Source organism: Dendrobates tinctorius, unplaced genomic scaffold, assembly GCF_039654945.1.
Source record: "Dendrobates tinctorius isolate UK_male_01 unplaced genomic scaffold, ASM3965494v1 ptg000105l, whole genome shotgun sequence".
NCBI lineage: Eukaryota > Metazoa > Chordata > Amphibia > Anura > Dendrobatidae > Dendrobates > Dendrobates tinctorius.
Genome location: NW_027361773.1, coordinates 3,317,243 through 3,335,696, shown reverse-complemented (window position 1 = coordinate 3,335,696; position 18,454 = coordinate 3,317,243).

Genomic DNA, 18,454 nt, shown 5'->3' with positions numbered 1-18,454 from the left:
TAAACAGTTAGCATTTTAAACAGCTTATGTTTTTGTGGCCTTTAAATGTAGAAAAATATGACAGTGCGGTGCTTGGACTAAAAATGGTTGCACACACTTTCATCTAGAGCACACATTTTGCCAAATAATTACAGCCGCAGTGTTTAACAGCCATCAGAAGGAATAAACATCCCTCTACTGTCACAAGGTGATTGTCACAGTATGACACACATACAACAGATATGGGACAGGTGAGAGGAAGGTCCTACCGACAGGGAATGATGGATGGTCACCACCTGCGCTGAAACCTGAGCTTGTCCCTGCACTCATCTAATGCCTTATGCTTTTCCTTCCCCCTGCTGCCATCAGGATACCTCGTCCCTAGTAGTTACCTATTACTGCCCTGGCTAGTGCCCTGGCTGGGAATGAGCACTAGCCTCACCTTTGTAGAATAATACACACAGGGGGAAGTGACAAACATCAAAGGGACAAGGTAACAAAAACACCACTCTTAGCTTATGCACACTGCTGCTAAGCTCCACACCACAGATAACAATAGCAAACACCAGACGTGGCTGACACCAGAGAGCTGCTCCTGCTAGGCTGGTTTCCAGAAAGGAACTGTATCACCAACAGTCAGCTGATGCTTCAGATGACCTTTTAAAGGATGGTGGGAGTGGTCACCACCTGCATCAGCTGACCCACCAGCACTGCAGTAATACCAGATTGCCAGCGGGGGAAAAACTGACATTAACCCCTGATGGTCCAAAAGGAAAAAAAGTTTTAATTGAGTGGAACCAGAGCTGCCACAAATCCAAAAATGGATCGTGATATCTACCCTATAGGCATCCACTTAAATTTCATGCACATAAACAGTAAAGGAATTAAAGATGAAGAAACCATTTGAAATTTCAATTCTCCAAATTCACCAGTTTTTCCTGAAAAATGTACAATTGTGCTCAAAAGTTTACATACCCAGGCAGAATTTTCGCTTTCTTGGCCTTTTTTTCAGAGAATATGAATGATAACATCAAAACTTTTTCTACACTCATGGTTAGTGGTTTATTGTCATACTGTGTTTTCTCTTTTTAAATCATAATGACAACCCAAAACATCCAAATCACCCTGATCAAAAGTTTACATACCCCATTTCATAATACCGTGTATTTCCCCCTCTTACATCAATGACAGCTTGAAGTCTTTTGTGGTAGTTGTGGATGATGTTCTTCATTTTCACAGATGGTAAAGCTGCCCCCTTCTTCTTGGCAAAAAACCTCCAGTTCCTATAAATTCCTGGGCTGTCTAGCGTGAACAGTATGCTTGAGCTCTCCCCAGAGTGGCTCAATGATATTGAGGCCAGGAGACTGAGATAGCCACTCATTTTGTTCTGCTGTAGCCAATGACAGGTCGACTTGGCCGTGTGCTTTGCATCATTGTCATGTTGGAATGTCCAAGTTTGTCTTATGGACAGCATCAAGGATGATGATTGCAAATTTGCCTCCATTATTTGCTGATAATGAATTGCATTCAGCTTTCCTTCAACTTTGACCAAGTTTCCTGTGCCTTTGTAGCTCACACATCCCCTTAACATCAGTGATTCACCTCCGTGCTTTACAGTAAGAATGGTGTTTAGTGATAAGTGAGTATACTCATTGCTCGGGTTTTCCTGAGCATGCTCGGGTGTCCTCCAAGTATTTTGGCGTGCTCGGAGATTTAGTTTCTGTCAACGCAGCTGCATGATTTGTGGCTGTTGGACAACCTGAATACATGTGAGGAATGCCTGTTTGTTAGGGAATTCCCACATGTATTCAGGCTGTCCATTAGCCACAAATCATGCAGCTGAGATGACGAAAACTAAATCTCCAAGCTCGCTAAAATACTCGGAGTACACCCAAGCATGCTCGGGAAAACCCAGGCAACGAGTAAACTCCCTTATCACTAGTGGTGTTCCTTTCATCATAAGCCTTGTTGACCTCTCTCCAAATGTAACGTTTATGGTTGTAGCCAAAAAGTTCAATTTTGATCTCATCTCTCCAAATTACCTTGTTTGAGAAGCTTTGAGGCTTGTCTGTGTTGTGTTTTGCATATTGTAGGCAAGATACTTTGTGGCATTTGCACAGTAATGAGTTTCTTCTGGCAACTCGAACATGCAGCCCATTTTCCTTCAAGCGCCTCCTTATTGTGCATCATGAAACAGCCACACAGCTTGTTTTCAGAGAGTCCAGATTTTCAGCTGATGTTATTTGTGGGTTTTTCTTTGCATCCCGAAAAATTTTCCTGGCAATTGTAGACCAACTAAAATTTTGTCCACCTGACGTGGTTTTGTTTTTACAGAGCCCCTGAGTTTCCATTTTTTTAATCACAGTTTGAACACTACTGACTGGCATTATCAATTCCTTGAATATCTTTTTGTATCCCTTTCCTGTTTTATACAGTTCACCTACCTTTTCCCATAGATCTTGTCTAAGGCAGTCCATTTTTCTTCAAGTGACTCCTTATTATTCAGAGAGTCCAGTATTTCAGCTGATGTTATTTGTGGGTTTTTCTTTTCATCCCAAACAATTTTCCTGGCATTTGCTACAGGTCACAGGTGAGGATGTTACCTTTAGTAGCCATTCAAGCCCATTTGTGTCAACTTCTTTGCATATTATCAGGCCAAAATCACTAGGTTATGTAAATGTTTGATCAGGGTCATTTGGATGTTTTGGGATGTCATTATGATTTAAAAAAAGAAAACACAGTACTGTGGTTTGACAATAAATGGCTTCACCCAACTACTAACCATGACTGGAGAAAAAATTGTGTGTTATAATTCATATATTCTGAAAAAAGGCCAAGAAAGCAAAAATTCTGCTGGGGTATGTAAACTTTTGAGCACAACTGTACATTTTTCAGGATAAATTGGCGAATTTGGAGAATTTAAATTTCAAATGGCTTGATCATCTTTAATTCCTTTACTGTTATACAGTGGGGAAAAAAAGTATTTAATCAGTCAACAATAGTGCAAGTTCCACCACTTAAAAAGATGAGAGGCGTCTGTAATTTACATCATAGGTAGACCTCAACTATGGGAGACAAACTGAGAAAAAAAAATCCAGAAAATCACATTGTCTGTTTTTTTTTCATTTTATTTGCATATTATGGTGGAAAATAAGTATTTGGTCAGAAACAAAATTTCATCTCAATACTTTGTGATATATCCTTTGTTGGCAATGACAGAGGTCAAACGTTTTCTGTAAGTCTTCACAAGGTTGCCACACACTGTTGTTGGTATGTTGGCCCATTCCTCCATGCAGATCTCCTCTAGAGCAGTGATGTTTTTGGCTTTTCGCTTGGCAACACGGACTTTCAACTCCCTCCAAAGGTTTTCTATAGGGTTGAGATCTGGAGACTGGCTAGGCCACTCCAGGACCTTGAAATGCTTCTTACGAAGCCACTCCTTCGTTGCCCTGGCGGTGTGCTTTGGATCATTGTCATGTTGAAAGACCCAGCCACGTTTCATCTTCAATGCCCTTGCTGATGGAAGGAGGTTTGCACTCAAAATCTCACGATACATGGCCCCATTCATTCTTTCATGTACCCGGATCAGTCGTCCTGGCCCCTTTGCAGAGAAACAGCCCCAAAGCATGATGTTTCCACCACCATGCTTTACAGTAGGTATGGTGTTTGATGGATGCAACTCAGTATTCTTTTTCCTCCAAACATGACAAGTTGTGTTTCTACCAAACAGTTCCAGTTTGGTTTCATCAGACCATAGGACATTCTCCCAAAACTCCTCTGGATCATCCAAATGCTCTCTAGCAAACTTCAGACGGGCCCGGACATGTACAGGCTTAAGCAGTGGGACACGTCTGGCACTGCAGGATCTGAGTCCATGGTGGCGTAGTGTGTTACTTATGGTAGGCCTTGTTACATTGGTCCCAGCTCTCTGCAGTTCATTCACTAGGTCCCCCCGCGTGGTTCTGGGATTTTTGCTCACCGTTCTTGTGATCATTCTGACCCCACGGGGTGGGATTTTGCGTGGAGCACCAGATCGAGGGAGATTATCAGTGGTCTTGTATGTCTTCCATTTTCTAATTATTGCTCCCACAGTTGATTTCTTCACTCCAAGCTGGTTGGCTATTGCAGATTCAGTCTTCCCAGCCTGGTGCAGGGCTATAATTTTGTTTCTGGTGTCCTTTGACAGCTCTTTGGTCTTCACCATAGTGGAGTTTGGAGTCAGACTGTTTGAGGGTGTGCACAGGTGTCTTTTTATACTGATAACAAGTTTAAACAGGTGCCATTACTACAGGTAATGAGTGGAGGAAAGAGGAGACTCTTAAAGAAGAAGTTACAGGTCTGTGAGAGCCAGAAATCTTGATTGCTTGTTTCTGACCAAATACTTATTTTCCACCATAATATGCAAATAAAATGAAAAAAAAACAGACAATGTGATTTTCTGGATTTTTTTTTCTCAGTTTGTCTCCCATAGTTGAGGTCTACCTATGATGTAAATTACAGACGCCTCTCATCTTTTTAAGTGGTGGAACTTGCACTATTGCTGACTGACTAAATACTTTTTTTCCCCACTGTATATATATATATATATATATATATACAGTATATATATATATATACAGTGTATATATATATATATATATAGTTAGAATCATGTGGGAGTAGTGGATGAGGGCAGGTATATCTCACCCAGATACCTTTCCTACGTGGCCTAGTCTGGTCAGTGTCTCACCTGGTTACTAATGAATAATGGGAGGCGGATATAAAAGGATGCCAGGTGGTTGCGTGACTGTCTCAGCCTGGGGACACAGAGAACCTGTCTGTGTGAGAGACACACATGAGTGAAAGCAGTGCCCACTGTAACTGTGGTTTGGCTGGATAGGAGAAGCCCGCCAGTTTGTAGTTAGGCTGCACCTTGTTTAGTTAGTGCCGGACAGGCAAGGATTTGTTTTATGTTTTATTTCTTTTATGCATTGCTTTCACCTTTAATAAACCTGACCCAGTGTTTCATGATAGCCGCACGTGACCCTTGACCCCAGCAAAGGCGATCCCGGAGTGTTTTATCACATTGTGGTGGAGAATGCGGGCATCACGTTGGACGCATGGACATGGAGAACGTGGTGAAAGCGCTGGTACAGTCCACCGCCATCCAGCAAGAAGCTAATCGGGTGAAGATGGCCCAGCTTAAGGAGTTGGTGGACATGACAGCTACCGATCGTCCGCTTTTCCAGCAGGTGGCGCAGTGCCTGGCAAGCTTACCTGAGGTTAACCTGGAAGCCGAGTCAAGAGTGATTCACTTGAGTCGCTACTGGCAGAAGATGATGACCGAAGATGACGTCGAGCCATACCTGACCACGTTTGAACGGACGGCGGTGCGGGAAAAATGGCCAAAGGCACGATGTGCCTGCCTGATTGCCCCGTTTCTTTCCGGTGAGGCCCAAAAGGCTTATTATGACTTAGAACCTGAAGCCGTGCACGACTTTGACAAACTGAAAGCCGAGATCTTGGCCCTGCTGGGAGTGACGACAGTTGTCCGTGCCAGAGAGTGCATCAATGGACTAATCAGCCGGATAAACACCGCGGTCACAGATGTTCGACCTGATCCACATGACGAAGAAGTGGCTACAACCCGAGGTGCTGACAGCACCAGAGATAATCCAGAGAGTCGTCATGGACAAGTACCTGAGAGCTCTACTGCCAGCCCTGAGGAAGTGGGTAAGCCATGGAAATCTTACGACGGCAGATCAACAGGTGGATTTGTTTGAACGTTACTCCGTGGCGGAAGGACTCCGAGACGACGCTACCCCACCTCGGTCTTCATCATCTCCACATGGAACCGGTAAGACTGTTCCAGGGAGTGGGGGAGAAGAAAAAATCCCTAATACAGTGGGGGAGGAAAACAGGACTGCCCACACTGCGAGGCCGAGAGTAATGAACTATGGTCTAAGCATGGGGCCCGTTAAGTGTTTCCACTGCCAAGAGATGGGCCACATTGCTGCGAAGTGTCCGGTCACTACTGAACCCATGCAGTGCGACGTCACAGACTCTAAAAACCGCATGTCTATGGTTGCACGGGTAGTGAGTGTGAATGCCGGTCAAAGGGATGTGGAAAAACACTTGTGTGATTTAACTGTTGATGGCAAAAATGTGGTGGCATTGTTAGACTTGGGAAGTGTGGTGACTCTGGTGAAGGCCAGTCTGGTGTCAGCCCCGACTGGACCATCAGACAAATTTTCTGTAACGTGTGTGCATGGAGACACCTGTTCGTACCTCACCACGATCATATGCATTGCTACTTCCTATGGGTCTGTGCAGCACAAAGTGGGACTCGTCCCTGCGTTATTGCATGATGTTATCTTGGGCCAGGATTTTCCCCACTTCTGGCAGTTGTGGGACAATCGGTTGATGCCCCAGGGTAGCAGGGTACGTGATTCTTCTCCCAGGGCGAGTGTGGGTCCCGAACCCCAGGAAGGGGTCCCCCAGGAAGACTCAGGGGAAGAGTCTGCTGGAAATGACCTGCAGTTCCCATTTTCAGTCATGGCAGGTGATACGGAGGAGACCAGGGAAGAGGAGGAGGCCGACAGCCATCCACCTCCCCGTTTGCCGAATTTGGAAGTCCAGAAAGATGACTTCCAAAGTGAGCAAATAAAGGATCCTACCCTTTCTCAGGCTAGTACAAATGTAAAAGTGATAAATGGGGTACCCGTAGAACCTGGCTCTTGGCTTGCATATCCTTACATGGTCCTGGAGAATGATTTACTATATCAGATAGAGAAAAATGGGGAAGACACGGTGCAACTATTAGTCATGCCAAAACCCTACCGGCGGCAAGTGCTGGACCTGGCCCACAGACATCTGATGGGAGGTCACCTGGGAGTCCAGAAAACCACCAAAAGGATATTACATTGTTTTGTTTGGCCCGGCATGCATCACGATATTCGTGTATATTGTGAGTCTTGTCCTGACTGCCAAGCCTCTGCACCTAAGCCCCGGTTCTGTAGCCCATTGGTCCCCCTGCCTATTATCGAAGTCCCGTTTGAGAGGATTGGGATGGATTTAGTTGGGCCCCTTCCACGGTCTGCACATGGACACCAACATATCCTGGTCCTCTTGGATTATGCCACTCGGTACCCGGAGGACATGCCTTTGCGTAACACGGCCACCAAGATGATTGCCAAGGAACTGGTGCATGTGTTTAGTCGAGTCGGTATACCAAAACAGATACTCACAAACCAGGGGACCCCCTTTATGTCAAGGGTAATGAAGGAGCTCTGCAGGTTGTTACAAATCGAACCGTTACGCACATCCGTGTATCACCCTCAAACAGACCGGCTGGTCGAACGGTTCAATAAAACTCTGAAGCAAATGCTGAGAAAGGCGATAGACAAGGATGGGAAGAACTGGGACTATTTACTCCCGTATTTGCTTTTTGCCATCAGGGAAGTGCCCCAGTCTTCCACGGGATTCTCGCCTTTCGAGTTATTGTACGCCCGACGTCCTCGCGGACTGTTAGACGTTGCAAAAGAAACCTGGGAGGGTCAGGTCACTCCATTTAAAACGGTGATAGATCACGTAACTCAAATGCAGGACCGTATTGTGGCTGTTATGCCTATCGTCAAAGAACACATGATGCAGGCTCAGGGAGCCCAGAAAAGGATCTAGGATAGGGGCGCCAAGATCCGTACATTTGCACCTGGAAATAGGGTGCACTTGCACAAGGAACGGAATAGCCGGGTGACCCGGTGGTTCCTTGCCCTGCAGGCCTAGACTTTTACAGTGGAGCACCGCCCAGGGGTACAGATGGGGAATGCAGATGCCCTGTCCCGAGTGCATTGTTATGCGGGTGTCATTGCTCGACCAGAGTGGTCTGAGCAGAGGGGGGGATATGTGAGAATCCTGTGGGAATACAGGATGAGGGCAGGTATATCTCATCCAGATACCTTTCCTATGTGGCCTAGTCTGGTCAGTCTCTCACCTGGTTACTAATGAATAATGGGAGGCGGATATAAAAGGATGCCAGGTGGTTGTGTGAGTGTCTCAGCCTGGTGACACAGAGAGCCTGTCTGTGTGAGAGACACGTGTGAGTGAAAGCAGTGCCCACTGTAACTGTGGTTTGGCTGGATGGGAGAAGCCCGCCAGTTGGTAATTAGGTTGTACCTTGTTTAGTTAGTGCCGGACAGGCAAGGATTTGTTTTATGTTTTATTTCTTTTATGCATTGCTTTCACCTTTAATAAACCTGACCCAGTGTCAGTTATACCCGGACCTCGGCTGTGCGCCTGAGTTTCATGCTAACCGCGCGTGACCCTTGACCCCAGCAAAGGCGATCCTGGAGTGTTTTATCACTATATATATATATATATATATATATATATATATATACACATACATACAGCCATTCCAGTGTCAGTTGAATTCCAACCAGAGTACACCTCATTCTAATTAATGTGCTTCTGATTTGGTGATCCCATGAACCAAATCTTATTTGACAAGGGAAAGTATAAAAACCCTGCTTTGGTATTCACAATCCTCTTGCAATAGGACAAGGCTGGATGGCAAAACTAGTGCTAGAAATATCCCAAAAGTAATAAGAATGAAAAATTAACTTTTAACCTTGCCAGTCTTGAGTGAGGAAAAGAAGGGCTCAATTCTGGCTTTACTAGCAGAGGTATACAGTGTGCATCATGTTGCCTCCATCCTTAAAATATCTAAAATGGCAGTCCATTACAACAAGTTCAAGCAGCAGACATTGGGGACAACAAAGCTACACACCGGCAGAGGGCGAAAATAACTCTCCACTGACCGAGATGACGGTTATCTTTTTTGAATGTCACTCAGCAACTGCAGGATGACATCAAGTGACCTACAAAAGGAATAGCAAATGGCAGCTAGTTTGAAGTGCTCGGAAAGAACAGGCTGAAGTTTGCCAAAGACCATAAGGATTGGACCATAGAGGACTGGAGTAAGGAAATCTTCTTTGATGAGTCTAATTTTCTGCTTTGCCCAACACCTGGTCGTCTAATGGTTAGACGGAGACTTGGAGAGGTATACAAGCCACAGTGTCTTGCACCCACTGTGAAATTTGGTGGAGGATTGGTGATGATCTGGAGATGCTTCAGCAAGGCTGGAATTGGGCAGGTTATTCTTTGCAATGGACGTATGAATCAAGCCACATACAAGGTTATCCTGGAAAAACAGTTGATTCCTTCTGCTCAGGCAATGTTCCCCAACTCTGAGGACTGTTTTTTCCAGCAGGACAATGTGCCATGCCACACAGCTCCTTTGAAAACCTCTGGAATGTAATCAAGAGGAAGATGGATATTCACAAGCCATCATACAAAGATGAACTGCTTAAATTTTTGTACCAGGAGTGGCATAAGGTCATCCAAAAGCAGTGTGAAAGACTGGTGGAAGGCATGCCAGGACGAATGAAAGCTATGATTAAAAATCATGGTTATTCCACAAAATATTGATTTCTGAACTCTTCCTGAGTTAAAACATTAGTATTGTTGTTTCCAACTGATTATGAACTTGCTTTCATATCATTATTTGAGGTCTGCAAGCACAGCATTTTTTGTTCTCTTGACCATTTCTCAGTTTCTGAAAATTAATGCAAGATTTAGTGCTTGGAAATTCGAAGACATGTTGTCAGTATTTTATGGAAAAAAAGAGCAATTTACATTTCACTCAAAAATATACCTATAAAGAGAAAAATCAGACAAACTGAAAATTTTGTGCAGTGGTTTCTTAATTTTTGCCAGAGCTGTGAATAATACTGTATATACTGTATATATATATATATATATATATATACAGTGGGGAAAAAAAGTATTTAATCAGTCAGCAATAGTGCAAGTTCCACCACTTAAAAAGATGAGAGGCGTCTGTAATTTACATCATAGGTAGACCTCAACTATGGGAGACAAACTGAGAAAAAAAAATCCAGAAAATCACATTGTCTGTTTTTTTTTCATTTTATTTGCATATTATGGTAGAAAATAAGTATTTGGTCAGAAACAAGCAATCAAGATTTCTGGCTCTCACAGACCTGTAACTTCTTCTTTAAGAGTCTCCTCTTTCCTCCACTCATTACCTGTAGTAATGGCACCTGTTTAAACTTGTTATCAGTATAAAAAGACACCTGTGCACACCCTCAAACAGTCTGACTCCAAACTCCACTATGGTGAAGACCAAAGAGCTGTCAAAGGACACCAGAAACAAAATTGTAGCCCTGCACCAGGCTGGGAAGACTGAATCTGCAATAGCCAACCAGCTTGGAGTGAAGAAATCAACTGTGGGAGCAATAATTAGAAAATGGAAGACATACAAGACCACTGAATATCTCCCTCGATCTGGTGCTCCACGCAAAATCCCACCCCGTGGGGTCAGAATGATCACAAGAACGGTGAGCAAAAATCCCAGAACCACGCGGGGGGGGACCTAGTGAATGAACTGCAGAGAGCTGGGACCAATGTAACAAGGCCTACCATAAGTAACACACTACGCCACCATGGACTCAGATCCTGCAGTGCCAGACGTGTCCCACTGCTTAAGCCTGTACATGTCCGGGCCCGTCTGAAGTTTGCTAGAGAGTATTTGGATGATCCAGAGGAGTTTTGGGAGAATGTCCTATGGTCTGATGAAACCAAACTGGAACTGTTTGGTAGAAACACAACTTGTCGTGTTTGGAGGAAAAAGAATACTGAGTTGCATCCATCAAACACCATACCTACTGTAAAGCATGGTGGTGGAAACATCATGCTTTGGGGCTGTTTCTCTGCAAAGGGGCCAGGATGACTGATCCGGGTACATGAAAGAATGAATGGGGCCATGTATCGTGAGATTTTGAGTGCAAACCTCCTTCCATCAGCAAGGGCATTGAAGATGAAACGTGGCTGGGTCTTTCAACATGACAATGATCCAAAGCACACCGCCAGGGCAACGAAGGAGTGGCTTCGTAAGAAGCATTTCAAGGTCCTGGAGTGGCCTAGCCAGTCTCCAGATCTCAACCCTATAGAAAACCTTTGGAGGGAGTTGAAAGTCCGTGTTGCCAAGCGAAAAGCCAAAAACATCACTGCTCTAGAGGAGATCTGCATGGAGGAATGGGCCAACATACCAACAACAGTGTGTGGCAACCTTGTGAAGACTTACAGAAAACGTTTGACCTCTGTCATTGCCAGCAAAGGATATATCACAAAGTATTGAGTTGAAATTTTGTTTCTGACCAAATACTTATTTTCCACCATAATATGCAAATAAAATGAAAAAAAAACAGACAATGTGATTTTCTGGATTTTTTTTTCTTAGTTTGTCTCCCATAGTTGAGGTCTACCTATGATGTAAATTACAGACGCCTCTTATCTTTTTAAGTGGTGGAACTTGCACTATTGCTGACTGATTAAATACTTTTTTTCCCCACTGTATATATATATATATATATATATATATATATATATATATATATATATATATATATATACATTTTAATAAATTCTATTTTTTTTACATGAGTTCCTTTAGTGCCGTTTTCTGGCTGCTTCATACTAAAACATTATTTCAGGTACTCTAGTGATTATAATTAATAATTGGCTATGGTATGACTATAGAGTTGTGCAAGCTACTGTAACAGAGGATGATAAATTGTCCAGAGCAGAACTGTTACATTTGAAGATGCTTTATAGTTCTCTCTGAGGAATGTCATTTTTTAATGCAACTTCAAATATGCTTCCAAGCTCTAGTGCATAACATTACACATTTTATCTGCTGTTGTGTGAAGCTGTATAAATTAGGTTTAATGTGCCATTTCTTAAAGCTTTGACACTCCTCCCGGGCTAGTAACCATTACCATTGCAAAAGTATCAATAAGTGACTTTTAATGAGAGGGAGTCTTACTAAAGGCTTGTTCAGGTACTTAGTAGACCATATCATTTAACTACAGTAAAACCATTGATGACAAGCAAGGGCATTAGCAGATCTGTTTTGCAACAGAATAAAAAAAACAAATGACATGTGATTTTGTTAACAGTATCAGACGTTGTTATTTAATGTTGTAGAAATGCTAGTGAGATAAATTATATCAATATGTCATGACCTTTAAAAACACATTTATGTGGGAAATAGATTATTATTACACAATAAGGCACCAGAAGAATAACTATTGTTTTATAAATAAAGTGTATATACAAGAAAATAGATATGAAATCAAATTAACTGTTATTTTTCTAAAATATTAAATTTAGTTTTTTAAAAAATTACACTATATGTCAGACTGACTGTGCTAGAATGTTTGCTTGTTTTTTTTCATAAAATAGCTGTAAATGAAAATGTCATGCACTTTGTACTTACTTTGTAGAACTATGTTTGCGACAAAAAAAGAGATGATCATATCTTTAACAAAAATTCAAAACAATTAGATTCTCAACTAATCGATCACAATGCTACAAAGCATCCAAAAGCCATGTACAGTGGGTATAGAAAGTATTCAGACCCCTTTACATTTTTCACTCTTTGTTTCATTGCAGCATAGTAACACAGTAACAAAGTTAGCAAGGCCGAAAAAAGACATTTCTACATCCAGTTCCACCTATATTCCGTCTGAATAAATCCCCAGATCTACGTCCTTCTAAAGAACCTAATAACTGTAAGATACAATATTGTTATGCCCCAGGAAGACATCCAGGCCTCTCTTGAACCCCTCGACTGAGTTCAGCATCACCACCTCCTCAGGCAAGGAATTCCAGAATCTCACTGCCCTAACAGTAAAAAATCCTTTTCTTTGTTGGTGGAAAAACCTTCTCTCCGCCAGACGCAGAGAATGCCCCCTTGTGACCGTCACATTCCTTGGTATAAACAGATCCTCGGAGAGATATTTGTATTGTCCCGTTATATATTTATAAATGGTTATTAGATCATCCTTCTGTCTTCTTTTTTCTAGACGAAATAATTCTAATTTTGCTTATCTCTCTGGGTATTTTTTGTTCCCTCATCACCTTTATTAATTTTGCTGCCCTCCTTTGTACTCGCTCTAGTTCCATTATATCCTTCCTGAGCACCAGTGCCCAAAACTGTACATAGTGCTCCATGTGAGGTCTAACCAGAGATTTGTACAGAGGCAGTATAATGCTCTCATCATGTGTATCAAGACCTCTTTTAATGCACCCATGATCCTGTTTGCCTTGGCAGCCACTGGCAGCCATTTGGTAAATTCAAAAAAGTTCATTTTTTTTCTCATTAATGTACCCTCTGCACCCCATTTTGACTGAAAAAAACAGAAATGTAGACATTTTTGTTAATGAGTGACAAAATACTTATTTTCCGCCATAATTTGAAAAATAAATCTTGCCAAATCAGACAAGGGGATATTCTTGATTTGTTTTCTCATTTTGACACTCATAGTTGTGGTCTACCTATGATGTGAACTACAGTCCTCTCTTATCTTTTTAAGTGGGAGAACTTGCACAATTGGTGGCTGACTAAATAATTTTTATCCCCACTGTAAGAGTACTATTATATTTGATAATGTAAAGTGTAAATAGTATTTGACTACTTGTATTATATTATGGCTTTTTTCATATGTGATGTAATTTCCTTGATGTTACTCTTTATAAGAATACCTTTGCAACTTGACTGCATTGTTCAGAAAACATCAATTACTCATTCAACATGTGAGCGCTGAGATCTTCCTTTTTTCAGTGTCAGGTAAAGTATCTAGAAAGGCTGCAGTGCAGCCAATCAACAAGCTCTTAGACTGTGGGCAGTTTCAGAGCCATCACAGCCTTGCCAATTATGGCTGGGATTGTTCGGCGCAACATTTGACCCAGCTGTATAAATGTTGGCTCACGGATAGTGTCGCCATCATGCTTTGGTTACCGTAGGGACAGGGTCAAATAAATAAATAGTTGCAAAAAAATTGGGGTTGCCCTGTATTTTTAATAACCAGCCAAGAGAAATCGGACAGCTTGTGAGCTGGTTTTATAATGCCTCCAGCTTTCTGCTTTGCCTTGGCTGGTTATTAAAAATGTGGGGACCGCCAAAAAAATGATGTAAGGTCACTCTATATTTAGTAACCAGCTAAGGTAAAGCAGACAGCTTGGGACTAATATTAAAAGGCTGGGAAGGTCCAGCCTAATAAGATCAGCTCTCAGCCAGCCCAGAAATAGCGCATCCATTAGATGCACCAATTCTGGTCCTTAGTCTTGGCTCTTTCTGATTGCCCTGGTGCTTGGCAACTGGGGTAATAGTTTTTGGGGTTGATGTCAGCTGTGTAATGTCAGCTGGCATTAATTCGATAGGTTAGTAATGGAGAGGCATCAATCAAACATACTTATTACTAACCCCATTTTTAAAAATAAAAAGACACACACACAGGAAAATAAAGTTTATTTGGCTAAAGAATCCCCAACACATTCTCTGGGTTAATCATTTATTAATAAAAAATATACCTTTAGTTCTGACATAATCATCATTTGTGTTCTTACAATGACCAGTGATTCTCTAGTGCAACCTTTGGAGAACATCAGCCGCTAGCTGTCTGCTTTACATTTGCAGGTTAGTAAAAATAGGGGGGACCCCTCATATTTTATTTTAACCTCTTAAATAACCAGCAAAAGCAAAGCAGAAAGCTGGGGGCTGATATTAATAGGATGAGATTTCCATGGGTATTGACTCTTTCCCAACATATTATTACCAGCTGTTTTTCCTTGGCTGGTTATTAAATTGTTGCTTTTTTATTAATTTATTAACAAGTACAATAAAATACACATGCAAGCATTGATCAATCCTCCACTTGGACCTCCACCTCCTTTATTCTATGTAAATTTAACTAATTTCCCTATCCACATTTGTTTGTAGAGCAATTGTTTTTGCTGCCCCCTAGCCCTTACTATAACCATTTTATAGCAACTTTACAACACCAAAGTTTGGGTCCCCTTTGACTTACATGGGGTTCGAGGTCAAGTTTGGGTCAAGTTCTGGTACCTGAACCAAACTTTGGACAAAAGTTTGCCCAAACCCAAAGAACCTGAACTTCCATGGGTCCTTTCATCCCTGTTTGTAATACTGTAGCAATGTGAATGGAAGGCTGTCTAAATTGGCTGTCACTGCAAACATATAATGATTTTCACAGATCAGCATGTATCATCCATCTTTAATGCTTACAAAATGTAATAAAAAAGTCTGTTAATCCCTTCCCAACATATGATGTACTGGTACATCACATCTTGCTGGTACTTCCGACAATTAGACATACCGATACATCATGGTGAGGAGCTGTGCCCACTGATGGGAGCTGAATTACGTGATAGTCGAACTCCAGCTGTCACAACCAAGTGAAGTGCCTGCACTTCCCCGGCTGTATAACCCTGTAAATGCCTAAGCTTTTTCAAAAAGGATGTTTTGAAAAAGTATAGTTGAAACGACATTGCCGTGGTTGTAGCGCCCTGTACAAATCTGCAAGTTACCAGTCACTTTGTAAGTACTAATGTCATATATCTCCTTTGTCCCGTATGTTTTCAGACTTTTCATAAATAGGATCTATACTGAACATGAATAGGGCCCATTCAGACTGTCTTGTCAGATTATTAACTATGTTTGTGTAAATCAGGTCCCCACTTTATAATTAATGCACTCGCACTTTACAAATGTGTGGAACTCTGTATCTACACATGATGATTTAGTACTTTGTTTGCTGTATTTGATATAAAGAAGTCCAGCATACACTGGATAACACATTCTGAATGGAGTATTTTTGGGATCTTGTCATCTAATATACAATTTTGGGATTGTTGTCAGTACTTATATAACATTTATTAATTTGGCTATATTTGTCAGAGCACTACATTTTTTTTTGGTTGAATTTCTAAAATATTTGTTTATATACTTGACCTATTAAAAATTAACCCCGTAGTAACAGAGCCAGTTTGCAGCTTAATGACCAGGCCAATTTTTACAATTCTGACCACTGTCACTTTATGAGGTTATAACTCTGGAACGCTTTAATGGATCTCTCTGATTCTGAGAATATTTTTTCGTGACATATTTTACTTCATGATAGTGGTAAAATTTCTTCGATAAGTCTTGTGTTTATTTATGAAAAAAACAGAAATATGGCAAAAATTTTGAAAATTTAGCAATTTTAAAATTTTACATTTTTATGCCCTTAAATCAGAGAGATATATCACATAAATTTCTTAATAAATAACATTTCCCACATGTCTACTTTACATCAGCACAAAAATTTTTTTTGTTAGGAACTTATAAGGGTTAAAAGTTGACCAGCGATTTCTCATTTTTACAACAAAATTTACAAAACCATTTTTTTAGGGACCACATCATATTTAATGTCATTTTGAGGGGTGTACATAACAGAAAATGCCCAAAAGTGACACCGTTCTAAAAACTAGACCCCTCAAGGTGCTCAAAACCACATTCAAGAAGTTTATTAACCCTTTACGTGCTTCACAGGAACTAAAGCAATGTGGAAGGAAAAAATTAACATTTAACTTTCTTTGTAAAAAAATTACTTCAGAACCAATTTTTTTTTATTTCCACAAGTGTTAAAAGAGAAAATGAACCACAAAATTTGTTGTGCAATTTCTCCTGAATACGCCGATACCCCATATGTAGGGGTAAACCACTTGTTCAGCGCACGGCAGAGCTCGCAAGGGAAGGAGCCCATTTGACTTTTTCAACGCAGAATTGGCTGGAATTGAGATCGGATGCCATGTTGTGTTTGGAGAGCCCCTGATGTTCCTAAACAGTGGAAACCACCAACAAGTGACCCCATTTTGGAAACTAGACCCCTTAAAGAACTTATCTAGATGTGTGGTGAGCATTTTGAACCTTCAAGTGCTTCACAGAAGTTTATAACGTAGAGCCATGAAAATTAAAAATAATTTTTTTTTACTCAAAAATGATTTTTTAACCCGCTATTTTTTATTTTCACAAGGCTAAGAGGAGAAATTGGACCACAAAAGTTTTTGTGAAATTTGTCCTGAGTACATTGATACCCCATATGTGGGGGGAACTACTGTTTGGGTGCATGGGAGAGCTTGGAAGGGAAGGAGTGCCATTTTGGAATGCAGACATTGATGGAATGGTCTGGGGGCGTCATGTTGCGTTTGATGAGCCCCTGATGTGACTAAACAGTATAAAACCCCACAACTGATCCCATTTTGGAAACTAGACCCCCGAAGGAGCTTATCTAGATATGTGGTGAGCACTTTGAACCCCCAAGTGCTTCGGAGAAGTTTATTAACCTAGAGCCGTGAAAATTAAAAATCATTTTTTTTCCTCAAAAATGATTTTTTAGCCCGCTATTTTTTATTTTCACAAGGCTAACAGGAGAAATTGGACCACTAAAGTTGTTGTGCAATTTGTCCTGAGTACGCTGATACCCCATATGTGGGGGGAACCACTATTTGGGTGCATGGGAGAGCTCGGAAGGGAAGGAGTGCCATTTTGGAATGCAGACTTTGATGGAATGGTCTGCGGGCATCATGTTACATTTGTAGAGCCCCTGATGAACCTAAACAGTGGAAACCTCCCACAAGTGACCCCATTTTGGAAACTAGACCCCCAAGGAGCTTATCTAGATGTGTGGTGAGCACTTTGAACCCCCAAGTGCTTCACAGACGTTTATGACGCAGACCCGTGAAAATAAAAAATCATTTTTTTTCCTCAAAAATGGTTTTTTAGCCCTCTATTTTTTATTTTCCTAAGGGCAACAGGAAAAATTGGACCAAAAAAGTTGTTGTGCAATTTGTCCTGAGTATGCTGTTACCTCATATGTGGGGGTAACCACTGTTTGGGCGCATGGGAGAGCTCGGAAGGGAAGGAGTGCCATTTTGGAATGCAGACTTTGATGGAATGGTCTGCAGGCATCATGTTGCGTTTGCAGAGTCCCTGATGTACCTAAACAGTGGAAATCCCCCACAAGTGACCCCATTTTGGAAACTAGACCCCCCAAGGAGCTCATCTAGATGTGTAGTGAGCACTTTGAACCCCCAAGTGCTTCACAGAAGTTTATAACGCAGACCCATGAAAATAAAAAATCATTTTTTTTCCTCAAAAATGTTTTTTAGCCCTCTATTTTTTATTTTCCTAAGGGCAACAGGAGAAATTGGACCACAAAAGTTGTTGTGCAATTTGTCCTGAGTTCGCTGATACCTCATATGTGGGGGAACCACTGTTTGGGCGCATGGGAGAGCTCGGAAGGGAAGGAGTGCCATTTTGGAATGCAGACTTTGATGGAATGGTCTGCGGGCGTCATGTGGCATTTGCAGAGCCCCTGATGCACCTAAACAGTGAAAGCCCCCAACAAGTGACCCCCTTTTGGAAACTAGACCCCCCAAGGAGCTTATCTAGATGTGTGGTGAGCACTTTGAATCCCCAAGTGCTTCATAGAAGTTTATAACACAGAGCCATGAAAATAAAGTCTTTTTTATTTCCACAAAAGTGATTTTTTAGCCCCCAATTTTTAGA